At 45.9% G+C, this 12,406-nt stretch overlaps 1 long non-coding RNA gene across 1 annotated transcript; it reads right to left on the reverse strand.

Annotated features, from left to right (window-relative positions):
• Nucleotides 1–625: 625 nt before the first annotated feature.
• Nucleotides 626–12,373, reverse strand: LOC309864639. Its single transcript, XR_014311657.1, has 3 exons — nt 12,190–12,373; nt 5,930–6,081; nt 626–779 (listed from the first exon to the last, which is right to left on the reverse strand). It is a non-coding gene; the product is annotated as an uncharacterized lncRNA (long non-coding RNA).
• Between the last annotated feature and the right edge of the window lie 33 nt (nt 12,374–12,406).

The following is a 12,406-nucleotide window of genomic DNA, read 5'->3' on the forward strand; positions in this document are numbered from 1 at the left end:
TGGCAAGCATGTGTGCTCTCTTTCTAAAATAAATGAATAAATCTTTTTTGTTAATGTGGGTCAAAATTTATTCTCTATGTGAATATCTTGTTCCCCAAAACCTTTCAGCCCATGATTTTAGCATCTGTTGATGATGTTGGACCGATACCCTTTTCATTAAGACCAGAAAAGGGACAATTACTGAATATACATGTATTTAATAAATATCTACTAGGCAGTGTGGCAGGGCTGAGGACAGGGAACTGGGTAGGCAGGGAAAACTGGCAACCCTTGTTGACCTAATCTCTTCATTCAGTGTGGCCCCAGGCTCTGTGCCATGTGCAGTTCCTCATCTGAACCACAGGCCACAGGAACCGACCTCAGTATTTCGTCCCTGCTGACAGAGGACACAGAGCAGGAACCTGATTAAATGCATAGCTGAGCAGTTATTCGTGGCATAGAATGGATTCATGACATAGAATGGATTCATTTATAAAATAAATGAATAATCTTTTTTTAAAATGTGGGTTGAAATTTATTCTCTATGTGAATATCCTGTTCCCCAAAAACCTTTCAACCCACGATTTTAACATCTATTGATGATGGTGGACTGATACCCCTTTCATTAAGGCCAGAAAAGGGACAATTACTGAATATACATGTATTTAATAATACCTACCATGCAGTGTGGTAGGGCTGAGGACAGGGAACTGGGTAGGCCAGGAAAAGTGATGGTCCTCGCTGGCCCTGTAAACTCCTCATTCATTGTGGCCCCAGGCTCTGTGCCATGTGCAGTTCATCTGAAACACAGGTCACAGGAACCCACCTCAGTGAGTATTTCGTCCCCGCTCCCAGAGGACACAGAGCAGGAACCTGATTAAATGCATAGCTGAGCAGTTATTCATGACATAGAATAGATTCATGAAATAGAATGTATTCATAATATACCAGGGTTTTCTCCAATGAACTAGAATTGATGAACTAGATTGATGTATCTGATTGATGATCAGATAGAAAGGGAATCAGTCTCCTTAAGAAAGTATTTTCCAAGTGCTGAGTGCAGACCATAGGATATTCTATGCAACTGTTAAAAAAAAGAAGAAGAAAAAGAAGAAGAGGTAGACGTGTGTGTGTGACAGGGAAGGAAATCCATGATTCACCAGTGAGTGAACGGAAGTACTGAAGAGCAGGACAGCCCTCTATGCAATTACTGAAATGGAAAGCCAAGTTTGGTGGGTTAAATGACAAATTGGGAAAAGAGTTTGCCCTTGGAGAGTGAAAGTAAAAAGAACAATGGGTGAGCAAGGATGAACGTTGTGTTCCTGCTGACTTTTCAATCTGCATTTGCTTCCTTGGCAGTTGAGAACCTGCAGAGAAAGTCTCAGGGGCCTTGGATCCTGGAGGCCAACAAACAACCCTGGAGTCCCAAACTGCCCAGAAACATTTCAACGGGTTGCCTCTGACCGCTCCAGTGCGAGGGCCTTTGCCATCTGGAACCGTTAAATTCCCAGTTCCTGGCGTCACCACGGAAGTCCACACAAGCTACATTATGCCAATACATGACAGGGGTGAGTCCCGAGCCCAGAATCCCCTCTTTCCCTCCTGTTTCTGCTGCTGGGGGTCCCATCTCCCAAAGAGGAGCAATCTCGAAGGTCAGGAAGAGGGAATGGCTTCAGGCCTGGTGTCACACAATCCCTCCCTCTGACCCCTAGGTGATAATATGTTTTTGGTTTTTTTTTTTTTTTTTTAGTAGGCCCCTAACAAAGGGCTGGAACTTACAACTCTGAGATCAAAACCAGGCTGACACTGACAGTCAGATGCTTAACCCACTGAGTCACCCAGCGTCCCTGGATAACATCCTGGCTATTACCCCGGCTTGCAAACATGGCTGTGGGATGATTCTTGGAAGGCACAGTTTCTTCTCTCTCACTGAACTCATCATCGTCCTGCCATGCTGTGTCCCCACAGTCTTGCTGGGAACGTTTCTGTCTTAGTGAAGGAAGACAGGCAGGTCCTTTTCATCCTTTTCTAAATCTTGGAAACCAGATGCATAGGGCTTTGCCTCTTTCTTTGTTCAGGCGTGTCTGTCTGTCTGTCTGTCTTCCACATGTGTTTTAGTGGGGCTTGTGGATTCCCAGGTCGATGCCCACAGAAGCTGTTCCCCCTCAGGTCCTGGAGAGCCCAGCCTCTCTCTGTTTTTGACTCTTATCACCCTAAAGTGGCAATCCTCCCTCGCACTGCTCCCCTCACTCTCTGGACATTCTGGAAAGCAGAGCCCCGATTTAGGACTCCTCCTTCAAATCCTCCCACTCTTCACCCTTCCTGTTGCTAAGTCCTGCCTTCTTCACAGAAGGCCTCTGACCAGGCCATGCCCTGTATTCATGGATCACATGCCCCGAAGCTTTGCCTGTTCCCTTTCTGCTAACCATCCTGTGGGTCTGGCTAGACTGTCAGGTCCTAGAGGGCAGAAACTGTCTTGTACTCTTTCAGCTCGCCCTCTACCCCGCCCCATGCTCTGCTCACAGTAGCTGCCCCCAAAATGCTTGTCAAATGAGCACATCCGGCAACAGGGGACACAGTGGTCTGGAGAATCTGCCATTGTCCCAGACCTCAGACAGGTGGAGGGGATCAGGTTGAGGATCAGGAGCTGAGGATGGAGGGATGGAGAACGGACGCTCCTCCCTTTGGCAGCCCAACCCTTTGGAGGTTTCCTTGTGGGGTCACAGAGCCTGGGGGACTTAAAGGGATCTTTTCTCCCCATCCGACCCCTCCATGTTTCCCTCAGTGGTGTTCACTCCCTTTGCTTCAATCCCACGCTCATGACTCGGTCCAGATCTGGACAGCCTGGTTTCATTTTTATGCTCTGCCTTCTTACTTTTCTCCTTGTCCTTAATGTGTTGAAGAAACAAGATGGTCCTATAAAATTTTCATATCTTAGACTTGGCTGGTTGCATCCCTGTGCCTGTTTCTATGGTTCTGCTGACAATATTTTCTATAAACCAGCTGTTAGATCCAGAGACTTGATTAGCTTTCAATTTGATTTTGGTTTTGCAAAGTTACTTCTTATTTGGTGTTGTAAATCCATATCCTATTATAATACATCAAAAGATTGGGCTGGGCCTTCAGGTGGGTCCCTGGTACACATGAAAGCCTATGCACCTATGGGCAAAGAACTTGTAAGGAGCTATTCAGCTGCGATGACAGAGACAGTGTCCCCTTCCTGGACATCATGGTACTCTTGAGAAGCAGGAAGTTCAGAACCATCTTCCACAGGGACTGAGAAATTTACTCAAGAACAGATCTACCAAAGAAGCTTGAACTTTGGCTTACTAATAGTTTTACCTCCCTACACCTTTCAGGTCAGAGTCGGTGCTTTCTACCTTTTTATGGATTCCTGTGCTAACTGAAACAAAGCTTCAGAATTACCCTGAGGATGTGAAACTTTTTCAAGATTTCACAAATGAATAACATTTTGATGCAATTTCTGTTTTCGAGAGCTATGACCAAACAAAACATGTCACTTTACAGCATTGCCCAAATTACTTACATAGTACGAAAACCAATTCAACAAGCTGAATTTGCAGAAGAATTTAAGGCCCAAGTGACCAAGTAATGCAGCTTATCACTTTTGATGTTTAGAGGAAATGTACAATGTTAGTTGTTATCAGAGCTTGAAATATAATGACATAGAATTTCAGGCAGTAAAACCATCTGATGGTCAGTCCTTAGAAGCAGAAACATAGATGGGATTAACATGCAGGAGTTTCAATGGCAGAAGCCCCCATGAGAATAATGGCGGAAGCCTGGGGGCTCCTGGAGACCGTTCAGATCAAAGCGGTTCAGGCCTTAAGTGCAGGAGGGGCAGAGTTTGGGTGGTGGCATCCTGTACTGCTATCTAGTCTAGGGAAAGTCCCACAAGTTCTCAGGGATCCCTCAAGTAGAAGTGGGCCATCAGAGAAGTCCCTTGTCTCCCAGGAAGAGGTCTGCCTTAATTCCCTGTCCAGCTGGGAGCAGCCCTAGGGAGAGTGACCGTGACGCATCCACAGCAATGGGCTTCAGAGTGGGGCTCGGGGCCTGTGGTCACGTGAGTGCCTGCAGTTGAAGACCTGAGGGCTGAGTTCTCACGACCACCACAGCACATGCCAGATAAACCCTCAGATGGGACAGGAAGTTGTTTGTTTTGTTTTGTTTTTAATATTCGTATTGCAGGGGAGGAAAATAATTTTCACTCTACCCTTCTGAGTTCTTGGCCGAGACCGCTGTCATAAGACAGAGTAACACGAGAAAAAGAAATGTAAGTTTATTACTATGTACACCTCATGTGCACATGGGAGAGGCCCAGGGACAAAATAACTCCTGAGGCTGTTTAGAATTGTCTTAAATACCATCTTAACAGAGAAAGGGGAACAAGGATACAGGCCTCTTACAGGAAAGTGAAGACATGATTTTTAGGAAAGATGCACAAGCCCTTAGAAGAACAAATGAGAGGTATGAGAGTTTGGGACCTAGTTCATGTGTGAACTCCTCTCTTAAGGTTAAGAGCCAATCCTTCCTATGATTCCACTTCACAGATGAAGAAATCAAGGGGCAAAGACTTGTCAAGCACACATCAAATCAGCAGCCAGCTCTAGCTACTCTAAGCAATTTCAGGGGGACACCTGTGAGAAAACTGACCTTCTTGCTACCAGTGGATGCTTCCACCAAAACACCCCTGAGTCCCTGCAGGGCTTGCCTCCCGCTTTGCAGCCTTATTGGCCTGGACAAGACCCCTGTAAGCAGACTGAATGTTCCTACTGAACTGTGGTTTTTGGCAATAGCGCTTTCATTTTTTTTCTTAAGATTTTATTTATTATTTGACAGAGAGAGAGATAGTGAGAGAGGGAACACAAGCAGGGGGAGTGGAAGAGGAAGAAGCAGTCTTCCCACCAAGCAGGAAGCCTGATGTGGGCTCGATCCCAGGACCCTGGGATCATGACCTGAGCCGAAGGCAGACATCCAAGGACTAAGACACCCAGGCATCCCCACTTTTTTTTTTTAAGATATTATTTATTTATTTATTTGACAGAGAGAGAGAGAGAGACAATGAGACACAGAACACAAGCAGGGGGGAGTCTGAGGGAAAATCACATTTCCCACCAAGCAGGGAGCCCGATGCGGGGCTCGATCCCAGGACCCTGGGATCATGATCTGGGCTGAACGCAGACGCTTAATGACTGAGCCGCCCAGGCACCCCTAAAATAGAGCTTTCTGACAGGGGCTGATCTGACTGGGAGCTTTTCTAACCCCAGATGCCCACTGAATACCTTCATGTGGATTTGTGAAGAAAGCCACAAGTTTGGCTTCTTGGAGCTTCTGAAGGGGCAAACTTCTCCTATTCAACTCTTTTCTTTTATTTACTTATTTATTTATATTTTTTTAAAGAGAAAGTGAGTGAGCAAGAGAGAGCACATGAGCAGGGATAGAGGGAGAAGGAGAAGCAGACTTCTCTGCTGAGGAGTGAGCCCAATGTAGGGCTCGAACCCATCATCCTGAGATCATGACCTGAGCCGAAGGCAGACGTCCAACTGACTGAGACACCCAGGCACCCCTCAACTCTTTTCTTTAAAGGATCACCTGGGACCTGACCAACATCTTAATCACAGCCTCGTAGGACCCAAGCAGATAACCTAAACTCGTCATGCTAGACTTCTGACCTACAGATCTGTGAGCTAATGACTGAGTGCCATTAAAGCAGAAGAGTTTGTCATCTGTCACACAGCAATAGAAAACTATTCACATATCTTTAGTTGTGAGGAGAGGGGCAAAGAGAATCATTTGATGATTAGAATAATTTCCTGTTGGACTAGGCACAGTCCCTACTTTTCAAACCATGTTTCTCTTTCTCTACCCACATCGCCAAGCAGGTAGCATAGGACAGATAAACATGGCTATGCATACTGCAGCCCCGTACCTTTGTGCGTGACATCCAGAGGCTCCCCACAGCAGGCTGGTCCCACTTCCACATGATTAGCAACAGGGGCACCTGGCTGGCTCAGTTGGTGGCGCATCAGACTCTTGATCCCAGGGTGGTGAGTTCAAGCCCCATGCTGGGTGTGGAGGCTACTTAAAAAACATATTAAAAATAAATAAATAAAATACATTTTAAAAAAATAAGACAGATTACCAATGACTTAATGATATATGAACCTATAGTAAAATAAAACTACCTCAGATTTGCCAGAGTTTTTGTAAAAAGCTCTAGCTTCCCGAGACACAGAAATGTATGAAAGATAAATTAGGAACTGCTGGATGATATTTCCCCAGGAAGCATTTTACTCAGCCAATCCTATGAATCAGAAATGAAGCCATTCAGCTAGTAAATTGCTCTGAAGCCAAAGGATTACAGGCTGAACTTTGACCTTAGGCTAAGCCAAATGTGGGGATTGAACCATGTAGGGGTTACACCTGTGTATGAATTAGAGTCTGGAAATCGGGTGGAGAGAAGGTGGGGGAGAATGTGCGACTAGGGAGGGGGGGATAGTCGGGATCTGATAGAGGGGCTACTACATCACGAATCAATAAATTTGGGGGTAACATGGACTGCCTGGGGAAAGTGGGTACTCAGGAAGGTATTTTATTATTTTTTATTGAAATATATTTAACATATAAAATACATTAATTTCACATGTACAGTCTAATGATTCAACAATTCTATACATTAGTCGGTGGTCTTCAAGTGGATTCTTAAACTCCTTTATCTTTTTCACCAATCCCCCCTCCCCCTTGCAAGTATCCTGTCTGGCAATCATCAGTGTTGCTGTTGTTGTTTTGACAGGGTTTTCACTTTTTGTTTTAGAACCATCAATTAATGTCCGAGACGCCGACCAACCTTCATCCATCCTGGAAACTCCATGGATCATCCCAACAATCTTCATCAGCTTAATCCTAATTTATATCTGCATCTGTAGCAAATCAGGTAAGTGTGTAGCAGGCTAGCCTCTGGCTGTGGGGGAGGATGTTGTTTGCTAAGGACTTGGGAGAGGTGAGCCATGTGTCTCACCCAAGCCCCTGTCCACTGATCCATGTCTACACAGAAACAACATACTTTCAGTGTTGAGCCCCCCACTCCTCGTTAGGATTGAGGTTACTCTGACCTTGGGATGGTGGACTCTGGTCCAGGAGGCACAATAGTGCAGTGAGGGGAGGTGCAAACCAAGTGTCTACTCCTATAGTGGGGTGGGGTCTTGGATCTACGTGTGGGCAACAGGTGTTATCTTGTCACAGTCTAACCCAGTGTTCCCCTAGATCTTTGATAGCACAATGTAGCTCACTAATTTTTGTAATGTTGTCACAGCTGTTCCATTATCTGGCAGGTCTATCTAAACCATGACAAGGTGACGATGTTAAACCAACCCTCAGTGGCGAGAACAGACACTGGTGACAATCTGTCTGCCACAGATCTTCTACCACAGTTGGATTTGCTAAGAAGCTAATGAGGCTTCAGCTTCAGAACACTTCTTTTACTCTGCTTCCTCCTCCCATGGCCCTTCAAGGGGCCCTCGCAATGTGTTGACTTGGTCATTTTGAAAAATTGGCAAAAGTAAGCTATTTGCTCACAGCCATTTAGGCCTATCAGGTTTTACTCTAATGGTCTTTCCATCAATTTCCATCCATGTCAGGTGGAACTGGAGTGGCTGCTGGCAGTTTTTTGATTCAGTTGAGAAGAAAATTAGGAATATATTTATTTCGGTTAGTGAGATATCTTATGTAATAATGGTCACTGTCTTGTACAATTTAAAGTTATTGCTATGCTTTTGTGGCCAGAATTGTGTTCCTTCACGTTTGTATGTAAAGTCCTACCTTCCCTACTATCTCAGAATGTGACCGTATTTAAAGACAAGGCCTTTAAAAAGATAATTACATTAAAATGAGGCCATTAGGGTATAGTCCTAATCCAATCTGATTGGTGTCCTTTTTTTTTTTTTTTTGTAAGATTTGTTTATCTATTTGAAAGAGAGAGCTTGCAAGAGGCTCAGTCCCAGGACCCCGAGATCACCACCTGAACCCAAACCAAGAGTCACCTATTCAACTGACTGTGCCACCCAAGTGCCCCTCATTGGTGTCGTTATAAGAAGAGGAAGTAGACCAAATATGTCACATGGAAGATCCTGTGAAGACACAGGGAGAAGATGTCCAACAATAAGCAAAGGAGAGAGACCTCAGAAGAAACCAGCCCTGCCAAGATCTTGATCTTAGACTTTCAGCCTCCAGAACTATGAACTATGAAAAAAAAAAAAATGTTTGTTGCAGACCCGTATGTGGTATCTTGTTTTGGCAGCCAGTGATGTGACATAATAGGAAATGTATATGTGTGTGCAATTGGGTGCTCAGTTGGTTAAATGACAGACTCTTGGTTTAGGCTCAGGTCCTGACGGAATTTCTTCTTCTTTTTTTTTTAAGATTATTTGGGGGCAGGGTGGCACCTGCGTGGCTCAGTCCATTAAGCAGCCAGCTCTGGATTTTGGCTCAAGTCATGATCTTCTCAGGGTTGCAAGATCAACCCCTGCATCAGGCTGTGCTCAGCAGGAAGTCTGCTTTAGTTTCTCCCTCTGCTCCTCTGTTTGTGTGCTCTCTCTCTCTTTCTTTCTATCTCTTTAAAATCAATCAATAAACAAATAATTTTTTAAAAAGATTCTTTTAGAAAGACTGGTGTATTTGTTTAAAAAAAATTTTTTTTAAGTTAACTCTACCCCCAACAGGCGGCTTGAACTCAATCCTGAGATCAAGAGTCATGTGCCCTACCAACTGAGTCAGCAAGACCTCCCTTGGCACAGAGTGTAAAATGCTTGCAACTTCCTGTGCAGTAGGTATGAGAGGAGTATCTTTTGTTACTCAGGATAAGCACCTTGCATCACACCTGACTTTATGCTAATGAGCTAACCTTAGAGAATGGGAGCTGGTTGCCAGAGGAACCATGTGATTAAAAGGTAGAACTCAGACACACACATGAACGCATATATGCGCGCGCACACACACACACACACACCCCTCCTGAGAGGGAAGAAGGGTTGGGGATTGAGCTAATTATCAATGGCCAATGATTTAATTAACCATAACTACTTAATAAAACCTCCATAAAAACCCTCATGGAAGGGGTTTCGAAAGCTTCCAGATTGGCAAACATATCCATGTGCCAAGAGGGTTGTATGAACCAAACTCCATAGGGACAGCTTTTGAACTAAGGACCCTTGAAGATCTAAGTACCTCTTCATCTGCTGTTCAATTTATATTGTATTTGTACTTAAAATATCCTTTACAACAAATTGGTAATAGTTAAGTGTTTGCCTAAATTTTATAAAACTCCATAGCAAATTATCAAGGCGGCAATCGTGGGAATCCTTGATTTGTGCCCAAGTCAGTCCTAACTGGGTAATATGGGGATCCACTCCCTGCAACTGTATTTGAAGCTGGTGGTGATGGGTAGATTTGGGGAGTGAAGCTTAACCTATAGGATCTGCAATAACTCTGGGTAGTTAACATCAGAATTGAATTAAATTGTAGGACACCCAGTTGGTAGCTCGAGAGAGCTGCAGAATTGCTTAGCATGAGAAATCAACATAATTTGTGTCAGAAGTATTGTGAGTGTAGAAAAACAGCTTTCCTTTATAGACCGAGTTGACTAGTACATAAGCAGAAATCAAAGTCAGCTGGGCTGACAGACAGATGTCACAACACAGAGGCACAAGATTACAGGCTGGAATTAACATGGCAATCAACATCCATGTTTAAAAATTTTACATTTTCCCTGGCACCTCACCAGAAGAAAGGATAAAGTGTGATGGATTTACAAAGGAATCATTAAATAGAAAAAAAGAATAAACTGCTACAAAAACACGAGTAATTCATAAATAGAATATTGAAAGGAAAATGCCAGACACAAAAGAATATATGTTCTATGATTCTATTTATGTAAGTTTCAAAAACAGACAAGACTAATCTTTGGTAACAGAAGTCAAGAACAGTGGATTCTGGTTGGGTAATGATCTCTAACTTAATCTGATAGGTGATGGTGTAGGTGGATTCCATTTTCTATTATTATTTATTTGAGAGGAAGAGAGGGAGGAAAAAAGTACAAGCAGGGCAAGGGGCAAATGCAGAGAGACAAGCAGACTCCCCACTGAGTGAGAAGTAGATGTGTGGCTCGTTCCCAGGAGCCTGAGATCATATCTAAGCCAAAGTCAGATGCTTGACCGACTCAGCCACCCAGGTGAATTTTTAAAAATAAATTTTTAAAAATAAATCAAGCTAAACAACACTGTTGGGACCCCTCTCACTCTTGAGAATTTTTTCTATATGTTCACTCAACAAACTTCTATCGCTTTACTCACAAAATATAAATACAGAAATAAATAATAATAATAAATATAAATAAATAAATAAATAAAAATACATCAAGCTGACCATTAAAGCAGTGTCTTGAAAGATTGTATCTTTGTTTCTGGACAGGTCCAGCGTGGGATGGAAGGGAAGGTGTGGTAGATGTCTGCCAAGTGAAGGAGTGGGATGAACTTGGGCGGGACCATGTGTGTACGAGGAGGTGTGTGTCCTGTGAGAGGAAAGTTCTTGGAGAGTGCAGTGGAACTACGTTGGAATCTTTTGTACGGAAGAATTTTGCAGAAGGCGGGCAGGACTTTGTATAGAAGGAGTGTGTACCGAGTGTAAGGAAGCAAAGGTATGTGGGGAGGGGAGAACAAGTGTGTTTTTTAGGGGGTGTGGATTGAGGGTGTCAGGCAAGCAGGCCCAAGGGTAGGGGAGAAAGGATATGTGGTGGAGGGGGTATGAGGAGACCTCTGTACCGGAAGGCATTGTGAGGGATGATTTGTGCGTGTGTGGAAGGAGGGTGAGTAAGAAACAGGAAGTCTATGTACGGGGATAGGTTTATTTGTGGGGTTCTGGGGTGCCCACTGTGTGGAGACGCACAATCAGGGTGGAGGGTTGGTGATAGTGTGAAATGCGGGAGGTAGGGGTGCATGCGTGCCTGACAGCAGAGGTCTAAGTGTGGAAAGTGAATGAACTTGGGTGTGGGAAGGGCAGGGTCATTACGGATGACAATTAGTGTATAAAGAAGGCTACTAAAGAGGCTTGGGGTGTGGGGTGGTCTCCCTCTAACTCATCCTGCCCTTGATTATCAACAAAGTAGGATGGCTTCACAGTGAAATATATAATGGAACCCAAAGTGGGGAGGGTCTGTCACGTTCCTTTGATTCTTTGAGGTTTCTTTGAGTGTGTGTTTTGGGGGAAGAAGAGAGGGAGAGTGGTTTGGCTTGATTTCCAAAAAAAAAAACCCTACCCAACAAAGGCTGAGGGCGCAGTTGCCACGTGGTGCCCCAGAGTTTGGCCATGCTCAGCCCACAGAGCGGGTCCCACCCACGCCCACTGACTGAACTGGTTTTTAGGCCCTGCTAGTGCTCCTCTGCCTGTTGCCTGAGCAGTGACAGTCTCTTCAATCCTCTTATCCTCCAAAGGGCAGAAGGGGGGTACACGCCTGTCCCACAAGAAAGTAGAGGGGTCCGGGGCACCTGGGTGGCTCAGCAGGTCATGATCCCAGGGTCCTGGGATGGAGTCCCACCTGAGGCTCCCTGCTCCGAGGGGACCCTACTTCTCCCTCCGCCTCTGGTTCCCTCCCCCCCCCCACAGGTGCTCTCGCTTGCTCTCTCTCTTTTTCTCTCTCTGAAGTGTAAAATGTGGGGTGGGGGTATAAATACCAATGGGGGGGGTGTGCATATGTTGTGTGTGAGGAAAGGAACACGCAGAAGTGGAGTGGAGAGAGGGTGGAGGAGGCGAGCTGATTGGAAGTGGGCTAAGGGGAGGTACGAAGGCAAGGGGGAGAAGGGAAAACTGCTGCTGGAAGCGAGGCAGGGCAGCCCACAGGTGCCAGCCCGAAGCCCACTGGGGGCCCAGCCCTCCGGCCCTCGCCCGGCTCCAGACCCGCCCTCCCCATGCTGTTCGCCTACTTTCTTGGGGATACTTCCTGTTCTCCGGCCCCACCTCCTTCTATGCCCCTCACCCTGCTCCCCAACCCCTCTCTCTTTCCACTTTACCCCTCCCCCCCAGATTTTCTCCGGTCTCGGGTCTCCCATTAGTCCTCAGCGCCCCCAGCGGGAGAAACGGGGAGGGGCGACTGGGGGGGGGGGAACGGCTGACCCGCGGGCCGCACCCTTAGACACTCACGGCCACGCGCGTCCCGGGGCGCCCTCCTGGAGCGGCAACAGCGGCGGGGTGGGCGAGGGAGAGGCGTCTGGCCCCTGGGCCAGAGCTGGTGGACGGCTTTCCCGGGCGGCCGCACCCTTACGGAGCCTTTATTCCCACTAAGGCCAGGCGCGGTCCCGCCCTCGGGGAAAATCCGAGGCCAGCCGGCACACACACCCCACCCACGCCTGGCCATCCT

The sequence above is a fragment of the Mustela nivalis genome (genome assembly GCF_964662115.1).
Source record: "Mustela nivalis genome assembly, chromosome: 5".
Lineage (NCBI taxonomy): Eukaryota > Metazoa > Chordata > Mammalia > Carnivora > Mustelidae > Mustela > Mustela nivalis.